General features: G+C 33.8%; 1 long non-coding RNA gene across 2 annotated transcripts in view; it reads right to left on the bottom strand.

Annotated features, from left to right (window-relative positions):
- The window catches only part of LOC140622437 (uncharacterized), a 61,799-nt gene that overhangs the window by 14,050 nt on the left and 33,661 nt on the right, over positions 1-14,088 (bottom strand). Inside the window, exon 4 of one of the 2 annotated variants that reach the window (XR_012022201.1) lies at positions 12,094-12,535. The exons of the other annotated variant lie outside the window; for it this stretch is intronic. This is a non-coding gene — a long non-coding RNA (uncharacterized lncRNA). Of the gene's footprint in view, positions 1-12,093; positions 12,536-14,088 lie in introns of those variants that run through there. 2 annotated transcript variants of the gene reach the window in all.

The following is a 14,088-nucleotide window of genomic DNA, read 5'->3' as shown; positions in this document are numbered from 1 at the left end:
AGGACATATATGATCAGAAAATGTCTAAATGAGCGTCTCTATCAGTAGGTACTAGCAGTCAGTCAAAATGGAATTTGAGCTGGACCCCGAGGCAAGGTAGAATTGGATTCCTTTGAGTGGAGGGGGTGAACATTCCAGGCACGGAAAACAAGGGATGTGCACTGGGAATTGAGAATGACAGGTCTGAGGACTAAAGAGAAAAGAATAGATTAAGCAGAGGGTTTCCTCTGAGAAGATGCCAAGCCAATAGCATAAAACTCTTTTGGAGTTTCAAAGATGACATTTGAATGCCAGGAAGACTGGCCAAAAACATGTCTAAGTTTACAGCATTGGCTCAATATAGACAGAGGTGGCATTACAGATCTTTAGGCTTGCAATAAAAACTCAAAATTAGATATGAAATTATCTAAATATGTCTAAATATATTGTATGTGATGGTGTTGTTGGTGTGTGTGTAAGAAGGTCGTGCATTAGTGAAAGAAAGAGAGATTGAGATTTTAGTCCAAATCTCTTCCTTTTCACAAAAAGACCCTTCCCAGAGTAGTGGAGTGGATATTTATCAATTAGAGAAGCACATGAGATATTTTAATTATTTTTTTATTTTATAGTTTCATTAATCCTATAATGTAAATACATTATTTATTTTGTATTGATGAGAAAAACAAAACACAGAAAGATTAACTAATTTACTGAAGTTCATGTAGCTGGTAAGTGGAATGGCCAATTTTTCCAAGGTTAAACATTGATTAAAATGCTCAATTAGATTCTATTGTTGGAGACTTTGAAGGACATACACATTTAGTCACATAACCTTGTGCTGGACCAAGACTCAGAAATAAGATTGCAGTATGATTTTGTGTTGTTTCTAATCCCTTCTGCCTCAAATATTCCTCAGGGTAAACTATGGGAATAATTAAGGCAAAAGCTGGAATATAAAATATCTAGATCTATTAGTAAAATAATTAGGCATGAATTAAAAAGAAAAAGCTATGTAAGTTTCAATAAAAATATTCCGACAATATATGCTAAATGTCAAATGTCTTGTTTTACCCAGAGGTAAGAAAAATGCCTGAGATTTCTCCTGTTTAAATTAAGCTGCAGCTTATTTTACTAAAGGCATATATGAGTTATTATTCACTATGATGTTTAATTAATTTCTTACTCCTCTCTACTGATATTTCTTTATGGTGTCACTTGAAGGACACCATGAGATTTTTATTTTAATTAAGTCATGATCCTGTTGCAGTCCTAAACTTGGAAATTCCCATTCAATTAATTTTGATTTTGTTCCCTAGATGAAATATGTATATTATTTTTTAAAAGTTGCAAATCTTACCATATTTTCTGTGGGATTACTTTGTATAGGAATCATGTTTATGATTAATTTCTTCTGCATTACATTGAATACTTTTCTTTCATTGAAATGCCCATAATCTACTTCCAGTCAGTGAAATAAACAAGCAGTATGTCTGGCTTATGAAATGCAACTTTCATTCCTGAGCAAAGGCTGTGGGTTTAATTAAATACACTCAACATTTTTAAAAGGCTGTGTCTGTGGTCGTCAGCATTCGTGAAATGGTGCTGTTGGTTATTACTGATGTAGAATAGTGGATCATTTGAACACTGAAATAATTTTATTAAAAATGTTCTGCATCCTTCATTTGATGATATATTATTGAGAGTTATTTAGAACAACAAAATATGTGTATATAAATTGACTAATTGTCAAATAACTCTTTTTTTCTGGACCCACTTCTTGTGAGTACTTTTGCTAGGCAGGGAGCTTGACAGGTAAATATCTGGCATCATTCATTCTCTTTTAAGAATAGAAAGAAACCATAGGAACCACTGGCACAGTTCCTCAGTGAATGACAAAATAATTCAATAATGACTAAATGTATGTGAATATATATATATATATATATATATATATATATATATATATTTCCATCATTGTACTAAATTATTAGTTGGCAAATTTCATTGGGACAGAGAGTGTGTGTGTGCTGTTCATCATATCTCCACATGCTTAGTACTTAGCTTCATACATGTTAAATATAAATAAATATTTGCTTACAGTTCCTATAAAAAATTTCAGGAGTGCATAAATTGACTTCTGGCAAATTCTGGCAAGGAGTTAGTCCCCCCTAAATTACTGTAACACTTGAACAAATATATAAGTCATCTGTTTTTAGTCACTGGATGAATGCTGTATAGGATTCCTCAAAAAAAAAAAAAAAAAAAAAAAAAGGAGCCCTATGAAATAAACTCTACATTTGCCTGCCTCTCTACCTGGTGATTTTTTTCCCCCAACTTCAGTGCAGGTGGCTGGAGCTCCACAGAGCAAAGTGGACCCACTGACCAAAGGAGGCAGTGATCAGCATTCAGGGCTGCTGATGTACCTGGAATCTGAGACACATGACACTAGAAAGAAGGGTGGTGGTAGAAAGAATTATGGGGGTTAGAGGTTTTCTCCTGCCATGTCCTGTCTAAAAAAAAGGCTGGGTCTAGAGTTTGCAGGTCTTAGCAAGGAATGGGAGTGATTAAAAAAAAATTCCTAAATGTTAAGCGTTGCTTGAAGATACTGGAATTCCAGCTTAGCCAGGAAAAAAACCACCTTGTTAACACCCCTCAAATTCAACTGGGACACCAAAAATCCATGTTTTAGATATAAGGACCACATCCTAGAGAAAAACTACTACATGCATACTATTGACAAAGTCCAAAGGCAAGCCTTTACAAGATGTGCAGAGGAGACAGTTTGGATGTAATTTCAAGATCAGCAATTATTCCTGTATCAAGAATCTGTAACCTTCTGTTGTGTAACTGTTACTACATAGGCACAGAATCAGGAAATGTGAACAATAGTCTCAACCAAAAATATAAAAAAACAAAACAACCTTCGTTGTTCTTTGACTTATGATGTTCTTTGACTACAGTGTACAATACAAATGAATATCAAAAGACACTTGGAAGGATATTTTTTTTTAAAGACAATACATCATGATCAGGTGGGTTTATCCTATGAAAAAAGTTAGCTTCAATAATTTGTAATACTATCAGTATGTGATCATGTTATGATAAAGTTATTTTATCATAACTTTAAAATTGATGTCCCCAATTAATTTTGAGTTGGAACAACTTTTCATGTTCATTGTCCATTTTTATTTTAAATGAGAATTTCATGTTCATATGATTTGTTCTTTTGGCTCCATTTTACAGCGTTTTTAGTCTAAAAAATAATATTTTGTTAATTTTACTTATACATTTTATCCCAGTCTATTTATCACTTTTATGTTTCTAAATGGTGGATTGGACACACAGAAGTTATCTTTTATTATATAACTGTGATTCTGAATAGCTAATGTTTTGGATTATACTTTTTGTGCCTTGCTTATAAATACCCAGATGTCATGAAGATACTTTAGTGGGGCGCCTAGGTGGCTCAGTCTGTTAAACATCCGATTCTTGATTTTGGTTCAGGTCTTGATCTCAGGGTCCTGGGATTGATCCCAGAGTGGGGCTCCATGCTCAGTGGGGAGTCTGCTTCAGGATTCTCTCTCACTCTGCTCCTCCCCTTAACTGTTCCGTTTAAACTCTTTCTACAATAAATAAGTAAAAAAAAAAAAAAACTTTTAAGTCTTGCTTTTCACAAAAAGTCTGTAATTTATTGAATGCTTTGACTCTTTTCTACTGAACTTATTGGCTTTTTTTTATTGTATACTGTATTAGTTTCCTATTATTCCTATGATAAACTACCATAAAGTTAGTGATTAATACAACACCAATTTATTATCTTACAATTCTGAAGTTCAGGAATCCTAACTGGGTCTCAGAGGGCTAGGGCTAAAATCAATATGTCACGGAGCTACATTCCTTCTTGAGTCACTGGGGTAGATTTTTTCTTGCCTATTCCAGGTTCCAAAGGCAGCCTGCCTGCCTTGCTCCTTCCAAACAGCGATTTTGTCATTCTCATCCTGCTTCTACCACCACATCTACTCTGACTCTTCTGCATCCCTCTTTTACTTATAAGGATCTTTATGATTACATTGGACTCACCCAGATAATCCAGAACAATCTCCCTATCTCAATATCCTTCAGCCCATCTGCAACGTCCCCTCTGCCCATAGAGAAACATATTCACAGATTACAGAGATTAGGACATAGCATATCTGGGGACCTGCTTTTCTGCCTACCACATATACTTATTTCCAAAAAATATGTTAATATGCTTTTATGTTCATTCTTGTCTTCTATGACTTTATTTTTTTTATCTCTGCCCAAATACCACATTCTCGAACACTATTTATTTACAACATGGTATTTCATAGAGCAGGCCTACTTACCACCCCCCTCCCCATCGTTTTTTGTCTAACTGAAATATTTCTTAGGATTCTTGGTATTGTTATCATCCATATTGATTTTAAGATTGATTTAGATAACTCTGTAAAAATCCTGCCTGCATATTGATTAGAATTATACTGAATTCAGAGATTATTTGGGGGAAAATTTTTCTTGTATGGATGCTTTGGACTTATGGAAATTATCTATGAATTTTTAAGATCTATTTACATTTATTTAGATATTTTATCTCCTTTAATAAAATTGTGAAATTTTCCCTATAATGATGCTTTCCCTTTCCTAATCGATTGTCCTTAAGTTTGCTAGAATAGTTTTATTTTGCTATTCTGTTTTGTTTTTTGTTTGTTTTTTGCTATTCTATTTTATGACAGTTTTTAATTGTTTGCTGTTGGTGGACATTTTTACTTTGTACATTTATACATTTTGCATAATTACAGTCTCAATGTGTATTTATTAAGAATATTGAGCACAGCTATTTTAAGCTTTGTTCTTGGTTCTACCAAATAGCCATGAAGAAAAATATTTAAAACAAAAATCAATCAATCAATCTCTGTCTTCATTAAATTTAGATTTTTAGGAGGCAGACGATGGGAAAAATAATTAAGTATAAGATACAGAATTTTGGGCAGTGCTGCTTTGATTGGATAGCAACAGATGACTCACTGAGAAGAGGACATTTGAATAGATATTTGGAGGAATTAGGAGAGATTATGTGAGAATGTTCCAGTAGAAAGTGAATTCAAAGATTCTGAAGCAAGACGATGCTTCATGTATGCAAAGGACAGAGAGGAATCCAGGATGGCCTGAGGGATGGGGTCAAAGGGATAACAAACAGGAGATGAGATCAGGGACACAAGCTGTGTGGAGCATATTCTGTTGGACATTTTGAGCTCTTGCAAAAAATTGGGCTTTGTGAACTAGAAGACTAATGAGTGGGAGGTCTGAGCAAAGGGGCTAACTGACTTACGTTTTTGCAAGTTCTCTTTACCTGCTGTGGTGAGAAAACTTCATTGGGCACTTCTGTTAAGTGACAACCAGATTTAGACTTTGTAAAATTGAGGTAGGAGGTGGTAATTGCCTCTCATGGACTGTAGATGGTTATAAGAAGTGGTGAGATGCAAAATATATTTTATAATCATTTTAATATTTTTTTAATTTTTTATTTATTTATGATAGTCACACAGAGAGAGAGAGAGAGGCAGAGACATAGGCAGAGGGAGAAGCAGGCTCCATGCACCAGGACCCGGACGTGGGATTCCATCCTGGGTCTCCAGGATCACGCCCTGGGCCAAAGGCAGGCGCTAAACCGCTGCGCCACCCAGGGTTCCCCATTTTAATATTGTACCATTATCTTAGGATTTTCAAAATCGCAGTGGTAATTTTCTTATTTATTGCCTTACTGATTCAAGCTCATGCTGGTTTGTAAGTTTTTAATGTGAACTCATTTTGACAGGTATTTCTTTTCCATGGGGGAACAAAATGTGACTCAGTTGTGAATATGTTCTTTCACAGATTTTTGTAGTTGTTGTGTTGTTTTGTTTTTTTCAGCCAAATGCCTTAGAGACACCACTGTCTGGTTGAATTTTATGTTAAATTTCTCTCTGGTACTTTCCTTAACTAACTTAACTTTAGAAGTTAGCCTTAAATCTCATACTTAACAAAAAAGAAAAAAAAAGTTTATTTCTTTGTTTCTTACAATATATTTTTATTTGTATACCTAGAATTTGGAAAAGATGAACTTGGTGCCACCTCCCTGAAACAAAGTTTTGCTAATTCTCCTTTTTTTTGAAGGTCCGATATATCAAAAGTCCTACTTCTACGCCAAGATCTTGATTTCTACTCTACATCACAGTCATAAAGCCTAATCTGTTCCCTTAGAATTTAGATTTCCATCTCATCCCATTCTCTACCCTCTCCCATGCTGTCTAGTGGCCCTGTGTTGTCAGCCCACAAACTCACAGATCTGCTGTTGGGTTTTCTCTTCTTTCATGACACCTAGGGATTTTTCTTTTATATTTTGGGTTTATTTTTGGAGGATCACATGCATTGGATTTTCTAATGTTTAGAAGGAAAAGGTTTTAGAGTGTGCTGAAATCACAGTGGCTTCAGAGAATGGTTTTATTTTACAAACAGCTAATCTTTAAAAAACAGTATTAGCTATAGGAAAATAAAAATTTCTGTTTCTGTTTTTATGTTTCAGTCATTAAACACACACACACTCTACTCCAGAAATACAGAATACTCATATGAAGAATCCTGCATGGTAGCCAGTAACAATATTGACTTCAAAAAATGACTCAGAGCTCAATGACAATAACCAAAGATCCTTGCAAAACAACAAATTGGAAAAGAAACTGATACTTAAACTTTGCACATATTTTTGTCCTTTTTGATGTAAATAAAAGTAAATAACAGATCTATGTGTACATGCTACCTGTTACATTTATTTTTAAAAGAAGTATGTTTATGGAGAGGCAAATTGCATGACAAAAATACTTGGGGAAAGGTTCTCCTTCATATTTTTAAGTTGATTCAGACGATGCTTTCTTTATTGCCTTTGCCTAAAGCAAGATAGGATGTAAACGCTGAAAAGTATTGTCAATAACAAAATGCTATCAGCAGAATCAGGTTTTGAAGAAAGATAGATAAAAAAGTAAAGTAAAGCCATTTGTACAAAATGAAACAAGGTAAATAATGATCTAAACTGAAAACTCCTGAACAGAATAACCATATGAAGGCCAGTTTGTTATATCCCTACCCTATTACTAAGATAAGAGTCTGGATAACATTAGACATTCAATAAATATTTGATAATGAATGGATTCTTGTATTATTTAGAAGGAATAGGATTATGGGTGTTAATCATGTCTTGAAAGCTAAAAAATAAATAGGCTTTTAAGTTGTCTTCAATATCTAAAAGCTTCCAATATTAAAAAGTAAAAAAGTAAAAGAGAATAAATAGCATATATAATGTTCACAACAACCAGCTTCTTTTCACCTACAAATGAAGCTTAATTTACATAGTAACACTCCTACATTTATATTTAGATCAAGAACAATTATAACAAATCATTTCCTCTTTGGAAATAAATTACAGAAAGAAAAACATTTAAATATTTGTTTTTATGGAACTTTCAGGTTAAACATGATGCTAGGCTAGAAATCCCAGAAAAAAAATATTCTTTAAATTCACTACCACTCTCTACCCTCTCAGCTTTTTCTTGGGAAAAAAAAAAATGTCTTCATGATTATAATGACACATAAACTAAGATTCACAGCGATTGAATTGGTGAGAAATTTTCAGTTCTGTCATTTGATGATGAAATGAGAACTTCACCTTGCATTATTTCAGAAGATAAACTCTCTTATACACAAACTTTTGTTTGGCTTAATAGGAGGTAAAAATAGGCATTGGTCCAGTGGCATCTTGGAGAATGTTTTACAACTGGCTTTCCAGAAAAATAAACCCTCCTTTCTAGTGTTTACATATTTTCATATTGTAAACATCCCTACAGTTATCCCTTTCAAGTAGCCAATATGTCATCCATGAACATGAAGTTAGGAAGAAGTGTGCTCAGTGGGCTCTTGAAAGCCTATGCGATCCATCACCATCTCCCCAGTGCTGTCTCTAGACAACTAGTCAGGAGCAGAAGCAAAGAAAAAGCAAAAAACAGTGCATGCAAGAAAATGTGACTTTTCACTTACTACACTTGAGCTAAATGTCATTTCTAGGCAACCGAAGAAGATGAAGTTTCTTTTTCTACTATCAAAATAGCAGATCTTCATGAGAAGAATGCCTGCCAGTCACTGGAAATTGGGACTGAAGCTCTACAAATTGCTCTACTCTCTGGCAGTATATGTGAAAGAGAAAATGTTAGAATTGCCAAGTGCATCATGAACAGAGATAAGTAATCCTCATCTTGTCTCTTAAGAAAAGAAATCACATTTAGATAAAAGTCTTCAATAAATGGTAAGGAAGCAAATAAATAGGGCATGGGATATATAAAATTTACTAAACATAAAAAAGAAAAAAAATACCAAAAAGAGATCATGCTTCTGATTATAATTGCAAATAAAAAAGGAGAATAGCTACTTGGACTTCTGAATAGTGATAAGGACCCATGAGTTCAAGTGAGATAAAATCAAAATTGGAGAATAGAATAAGGTACAAGGACAAAAGCTTCATTCTTTTGAAACCAAGGCTAATGTAAGGAAGTCCTGCAAGGTAACTACAATGCAATAGCAACATTAAAATTCAATATTGAAGCCAATAGAGAACATAATTGAAACTTCAGAGAATCAAATTATGGGTGTCAAGTATACATTTAAAAAATCCTAGAAGAAAAAAAATCCTATAAGAATGCAAAAGAAAAGTACAGAAGAGGTAAGAATTGTAAGAGAAGTGATCATTTTATTTTCAAAGCCTGAAGACCAAAGATCCAGCATGTGAATAATACACACTTTGAAAGAGGATTTTTAAAAGAACAGAATATATGAAATGTTAAAAAAATTGGGGATCCTGGGAATAGTCTCCCTTTCGTCTTTCCTACTTCCTTGCCTCTGGCTAGTTTGAGATTTTGGTGGGCACTGCTCTTCTCTGTAGTAGGATAGATGGGACAGGGCCCTGACTGAGGTGGAAGCTGGTACAGTGCTGGCCATGGGATAGAACTGAGGAGGCAGCATTTGTGATGGGGATATCAGTCACATACAGAATTATTGAGCAAATAAATAGTTGTTAAAAATGGGAACCATATTTTTTTAGTATTGCATTAGGAAGTTATAAATATAGAAACATGGAAGGCTATAATGAATCCTGTGGTGTTGGAGTAGAATTTGAGAAGTAACATTATGAATACACAAACATACATACATACAGAAGAGAGAAAAGATAAATATAATAATGGGAGTTCTTGGTATAAAGCTTTTTGATTGAGTCTTACTATTTTTGTCTTGGTTTAAATGATTTCAAAATAAAAGGTAAAAGTTACATATTTGGAGGAGAGATTCCTGAAATAAAAAATGCGTGCAATTATAAATTAATTGAAAATATTTTCCCATTTTTGCTTTAAAAGACACAATAGTCATAATTTTAAGATAATAAATTTTTGTTATGGAAAGCTTTAAAAAATACAGATGAAGAAAGTTTTATTTTGTTTTGTTTCAAATTTTACCACTCAGAGGAAACAGCTTTTGATAAATTCTTTCTGTTTTTTTTCTGTTTTCCAGTGCTGTAAATATGGCATTTAAAGGTAGGGCTTTATGGTCAAAGAGAATCAAATCCTACTGGAAACCAAATTCTACTGCTTGTGACCAGTATAGGCTTATCTAGTTACTTAAACTCTATTTCCCTCTTTCTCTACATAAAATAGAAATAATATTTACTTCAGGGAGTGATTGTAAGAATAAAATACATAATAAAGCATGCCCCGAAACCCTTTTTATAATCCCTTTAAAATCTGTTCCTCATAATTTTGCGTATATAGTAATCTGGTCAAAAGTTAAAATTTTGAACTTCTGGTGAACTCCTTCGTAAGGTTAAATGTTCTACTTCAGCAGAATCATAATTATTAAAAATGCAGTCCCCATTCTGAGCCAAATTCATCTTCTTTTATAACTTTCAATCATTATTCTTAGTATGTTACTTGGAAGTAATAGTGGATTTACTGACTCTTCTATGTGATAGCCATTCAAATATTTGAATACTGCTATTAATGCTATTTAGATATGACTTTTTTCAAGGTAAATATTCCCAACCTATCAGTCATCTCTTTTATACTTCATCTTCCAGACACTTCAGCATCACTTTCTTCCCCTCCAGACACATTCTAATTTGTTCATGTGTCTCTTAAAATTTGTATCTCAAAAAAAATAAAAAAATAAAATAAAATTTGTATCTCAAGAGTCAAACATATAATATAGCAGATATTATTTATCAGAAAGTTTGTTAAGACTATCATTAGCCAGACATCTGGATGGCTCAGTTGGTTGAGCATCTGCCTTTGGCTCAGGTCATGATCCTAGTGATGTAGGAATGAACTAGGGGTAGACAAGGCTAGGCAGGGAAAGGCCCCAGAGTCAGGCTTCTATCCATCTCAAGAAAACAGAGCTAAGACAGTAAAAATAACACCACCAACAAAAATACCTGCCTCCTTAGCTCCAAAATGTTAGGGAGTATCCCCCTTTAATGGCTACTAAGTAATCACAGAAACTCACCAGACTACAAAGAAATATGTCATTAAGGTGTTATCAATAATCTTTGGTCAAACCAAGATGGCACAAGAATCTCAAGGCCTGACTAGCCTCACAGAAATCCCAGATGTGGAGAAGTGTTAGGGAGGAGATATTAACCAAAGAGGAGGGAACACCTTGTTTGGGCTCATGAAATTTACAAGAATGTCTTATTTGTTATTATGATAGTTACAAGTCCACCATGTTTGTTCTAAATATAGACATGATATTTACCAATCTACTCTGATATTAACAAGAAATTTACCAAGTTCCCTGGTCAGTTTCCTATAAAAGACTGACCATAAAAGCCCTCAGTGGCAACCATGTTAGGACCCCTCTCACTTTTGAAAGCTTTCTCTGTATATCTGCTTAATAAACTTCTATCATTTGCTCACTTGCTATTGTCCCTGAGATTCATTCTTTGATTCCATAAGACCGAACCAAGCTCTCCCATATCACTAGGGTACTGGGGCTGAGTCCTGCATTGGGAGACTTCTCCTCTCCGTGTCCCTCTGCCTGCCACTCACTCTGCTTGTGCTCTCTCTTTCTGTGAAATAAACAAAATCTTAAAAAAAAAAAAAAAAAAAAAAAGATTAAAGCTTACCTTGATAAGATTACTAAAATTCTTAGTTTTACTTTAGAAAATGTCCAGGTACTTTATCTTTTCTGTGTGAATGAATTATAAACGATATTAGATAAAGAAGTTTACAAATAGCTGGTTGTAGGAAGGCAAGTTATTAACTGATTTTTCAAGAAAGAAGCATGAGACTTTGAATGGGGACACATGGCTGGAGGAGGTGAGTAAGGGTTATAGAATTGCCAGGAAAATGATCACAAGATACCAATAATCACTCACCAGACTCCAAGACCTTATGAATCGTAATAGGAATTTTTAAAGACCGTTGGGGATGATTGTGTTTGTCAGAACAATCAAAGCAATATTCCAGTTTTGAAAGTGCGAAAGAAAGGTGCATCTCATATGTACAGCCTCATTCACCTTGGTTCTTGGGGTCATCTGTGTAATCAGCTCTTCTGGACTTCAAATATTCTTTATCTGCTCTGCAAACATCACTTTCCCGCTTGTCAAATTCAATTGGAACTGAGCAAATACATCCAACTCCATTCAATTCAGGAATTTTGTCAATGCTTCTCTCCAAACGTGTTGTCCAGAATTGAATAAAAGACTCTGGGTAATTTTATTAGCACAGAGTAGAGTGAAGGGAAACTATTACTTTTCATATTTAGGAAAATCTGTTTCTCTTAATGTAGTCTGAGATTTTGCTCTGTTTTTAGAGTGTGTGATTCCACCCAAGTGCTTCATGTATTTTTCAGCAAGGCCCCATTTATTGCTAATTCTCACCTGGGTTCTTAAGACATTTCCATAATATGTTTTTTCATTTCCTTCCTTTTTTCCCTTATCCATCACATACAAAACTCAATTTGAAAGGATGAAGGAAGATAGAACAAGAAAGAACAAGGAAGTAGAACCACAGAGTAGTTCATTTATTTAAACACGTATTTATTACACAACTGTGATGTGATTGGAATTATGTTAGGCATTACAGATATGGTGATGCATTACACATTTGTGATCCCAGACACTTTAGGACTTTAAACTAATGATTCTCAATAATTCCATGAGATAACTTCAGTGCTTTCGTGGAGAGCTGTGATTCAAATGAAATTAGAGAAGAAATGTAGAGGCCAATGCGCAAGCGAACTCCAGTTTGCGCAGTCACTGGTGGAGGAAGAAGCTGGGTGGAACCATGGTGAAATCTAGTGTAAAAACAAAACTGGTCCATGGCATCCTTCAGGCTTGTCTGGAAGGATAATTGGGATGATGACAACGTAGAGGATGACTTCTCCAATCAGTTATGAGCTGAACTAGAGAAACATGGTTGTAAGATGGAGATCCCATAGCATCCAGAAGAAGAGTTGAAGCAACCTAAACATGAATTGTTTATTAAATTCTAGAACAGAGAAGCCAGGATGAGACACTAAAAAAAATGTTTATTTCATTACCTGTTTGGATTTTTTTTTGTTTTTGTAACAAAAAAATAAATGTTTTGATCTAAAAAAAAGTCAGTTTAATCAGTGCCATTTTTTTATTCAAAGAATTTTAATTATTGCAATGCACAGTTTTTACATATGCAAATAAAAAGTTTTAAAACATGAAAAAAAAGAAAAGGAATACAGAACAAAATGAATATTGTGGAAATAAAATCAATAAGATTCAGTAACTCGATGAATCAACACTAAAGGAATATAGCAAGAGGAATAAGCCCAAATTTTATTTATTTATTTTTTTTCTGGAGAACTCTTAGATTTCAAGAACTTTGACAGTTTTACCTTATTTTTGTATTGTTTGACTCATGATATATCCACATGTGTTAGTTCTAATAAAACTAATAATATTACATTTTAAAATGGGACTCCTCTCAGAAAGAAAAAAAAGTTGAGTCTATTTTGCAATAGGCATTTAGTGGTAGTACTGCTTATTTCAACTTAGAAAGAGTAAGGTGAAAACAATATCAAATACAAGATGTCTCATGTCAGTTTATGCAGTTACTTGCTTTCGTGCTAAAATACGCACACAGGACACCTGAGTGGTGAAATTCTTGGGTTCCATTCAGGTCATGATCTCTGGGTTGTGAGATTTAGCCCCAAGGCAGGCTCCACATTCAGCACAGAGCTTGATAGGATTCTTTCTCCTTCTCCCTCTGTCCCTCCCACTTGTGCTCTCTGTCTCTTTCTTGCAAATAAATAAATAGATCTTTAAAAAATGAAATAAGCACACATAAAATTTACCATTTTACTTATTTTAAGTGTACAGTTCAGTGGCATTCACTACATTCAGATTGTTGAACAACTATCACCACCAAGTATCTCTAAAACTTTTTCATTTTCTGAAACTGAAAATTTATATCCATTAAATAATAATTCCTCCTTCCTCCTTCCTCAAGGAACCTGATAATCACTATTCTACTTTATGTCTCTATAAATTTAACTATTATAGGTTCTTCGTGTCAGTGGAATCATACAGTATTTGTCTTTTTGTTTTTGGTTTATTTTACTTAGCATAATGACTTCAAAGTTCACCTATGTTGTAGCATGTATCAGAATTTAATTAATTTTTAAGGCTGAATAATATTCCATTTTATGTCTATACCACATTTTGTTTATCCATTTATCCACTGAAGTACATGTAGGTTGTTTTCACCTTTGGGATACTACAAATAATGCTGCTATAAATATTGATGTACAAATGTATGCTCAAAGGTCAGCTTTCAATTTCTGAGGTGTATATATATATATATATATATAATTTCTGGGATATTATTATCCCAGAATAACAATGGATATTATTATTCCATTATATATATATATATATATATATATAATGGAATTGCTCGATCATATGTCTATTTCCATTCATAAATCCTCAGCAGATATAAATGTGTTTAATCACTTTCTGACTATTTCCACTTAAATGTCTAA

This window comes from Canis lupus, chromosome 2 (genome assembly GCF_048164855.1).
Source record: "Canis lupus baileyi chromosome 2, mCanLup2.hap1, whole genome shotgun sequence".
Taxonomy (NCBI): Eukaryota; Metazoa; Chordata; class Mammalia; order Carnivora; family Canidae; genus Canis; species Canis lupus.
This window is presented reverse-complemented; position numbering and strand designations above follow the sequence as displayed.